Genomic DNA, 2,381 nt, shown 5'->3' with positions numbered 1-2,381 from the left:
CTAAATATACCACTGGCTTTCTTGGTTCTCCAGCTTGTAGACAACAGATTGTGGGACTTCCTGGACTCCATACATAATTATCTCCTATTGGTTTTGTTGCTCTGTGGAACCCTGACTAATACACGTGGGTAGTAGACCAACTTCTCTTTGGTCATGTGAAGTTTAAGTGGCCTAATAAGCCTCCAGGTGGAGATCTCAATTAAGCAATTCAGTATTTAATTCTGGATTTCAGGGGTGAAGTCTAGGCTGAAAACAAACAGGAAAATATGGAGGAGTCCATCAAGATCAGTGACATTTACCAGCTTCTGTAACTTACCAGCTTCTGGATTTAAAAAATAGAAGTTTATTTTTCACTTCTATAAAGCCCAACTGGGCATTCTTGAGTGATGGTCACTCTTCTAAGCAATGATTCAGGAATCATGTTCTTTCCATCTTGAGACTATTACCATCCTCTAGGGCTTCTGATTCCTCTGCTAGAGCCTGTGCATTCAGCCAATAGTTGAGGTGAAGAGAGGGAGTAGAGGATTGTGTAGGAGGTTTTAAAGTGCTAGGCTTAGCAGTGACATATGTCATTTCCTCCCATATTTTATTAGTTCATACACAGTAATGTGGGCCTACCCAGCTTCAAGATCGACTGAGAATTTTAGTCTGGCTAATATCCCCATAACAAACAGGGAAATGTGTTTGGCGAAGTCCTAGCCAATTTCTGCCAGAGCATAGATGGTACTTAGAGTTTGAAATCCTCTCAAGAGATACTGTAGAAAGAAGAGCACAGGGCCCAAGGCAGAGCCTTGAGACACTCCGACATGTAAAGTGCTGGTGAGGAGACTGAGAAGGGATGCCAGTCAGTGTGAGAGAAGTGGTGGCATGTAGCCTAGAAGAGAAAGTGTTAATTGGGGAAGTATCCATTAACTTTGCTATACTCTCTGAGTGTCTGCACTGTGACTTTTTTTTTTTTAAATGTCCTTGAGGCCAGGTTTTATATAGAAAAAAACTATTCAGAGTTTTACTTCGGGTTTTCATAATCAGTATTTGCTTGGCTGAAATTAGACATTTTAAAACCTTGGGCTGGAGGGAAGGCGTGTGTGGTGGAAGGGTACCCAGAGCAGGCTGAAATGTGCAGAAAGGCCGCTCTCGCTGGCGCCACCCCCACCTAGGTTGGGGACCCACGAAGTCATGTGTCCTGCCTTCAGAAAAATGGCACTTGGTGTGCGAAGTGTCTTGGCCTTACTCATTGTGGGGTCGCTACTGAAGGCCACCGTGGATGGCGAAAACGGCGGAATCTTCAAGCAGAAATCCTTCCACATTTACAGAAAGCCCCACTATGAACCAACGGGAATATCTCATATGTGCCCTTCAGCCATACAAGTGAATCTTCCGAAAGCACCGTGGAACCATCTACAACTCCCAATTTCCTCACTGACGGTCGCCACCTCGAAACCCACAGCAAAACCATCAACAACTGGTTTCCTCAGTCTCAAGAAATGTGATAGTCACCACCTTGAAACCCATAGCAATATCTAAAATGACAATGCTAGGGGTCTCAACAAATGACTTCCACCGCCTTAAAGTCTACACCAAAAATAACAAGCGTTTCACAAAACACAGCCCAGATGTCAACATCCGTGATGACTACAACCCACCGTAGGTCGGTCACACGTATTTTTTCAACAGTAAAAGCCACAGCAACTATACATTCTAAGGAAAATAAAGGATCAAAATTTGGCTTTGGCAGCCTTTTTTGGTGTTATTGTATTAACACTGGGAATTTTATCTATTCTTTATATTGAATGTAAAATGTACTATTCAAAAAGAGGCATTCGGGATAGAATCATTGATGAACATGATGCCATCAATTAAAGAAATCCAAGGAGCAATGGAAAGAAGATTGATGCAACCCTATCAATTACTTTAAGACAATACTCTCTTTTTGAAAATAGTATATTTTGTACAACTGAAACTAATAATAATTAAAAAATCAAAAACAAACAAGAAAAACAAAAAAAAAGAAAATAGTATAAACAGGTCATGCATATCATGTAGAATATACTTTATAAATATGTAAAGATTTTTCATGACTACTAAAGGTGAAAAGGATTTGGTTTGGGTTTTTAATGAACATTTGAAGCGTACAGTTAATGCAATGGTTATATTCACTTTTAGAAAATATATAGTAAGACAAACAAGTCCTATCCCACTTTTCTTATAGCATTGGTCACATAGGGTCACTAATTAGAAACATCATCACTGAAGGGCACGATGCCATCTCGGCATACATAAGGGGCTTGTCATGGCACTCAGATATTGTTTTTGTTGCTCACACAAAGAATTTTGCTGCTGTTAAGGGCTGGATATATCCTAACCATTAATGCCACATAGCA

General features: G+C 40.4%; 1 pseudogene; it reads left to right on the top strand.

Annotated features, from left to right (window-relative positions):
- Positions 1-1,197: 1,197 nt before the first annotated feature.
- On the top strand, positions 1,198-1,860 carry LOC109374038 (porimin-like; annotated as a pseudogene).
- The last annotated feature ends 521 nt before the right edge of the window (positions 1,861-2,381 follow it).

Source organism: Hipposideros armiger, unplaced genomic scaffold (genome assembly GCF_001890085.2).
Source record: "Hipposideros armiger isolate ML-2016 unplaced genomic scaffold, ASM189008v1 scaffold_780, whole genome shotgun sequence".
NCBI classification, from domain to species: Eukaryota; Metazoa; Chordata; class Mammalia; order Chiroptera; family Hipposideridae; genus Hipposideros; species Hipposideros armiger.
Note: the sequence above shows the minus strand (reverse complement) of the source record. Positions and strands in the feature narration are given on the sequence as shown.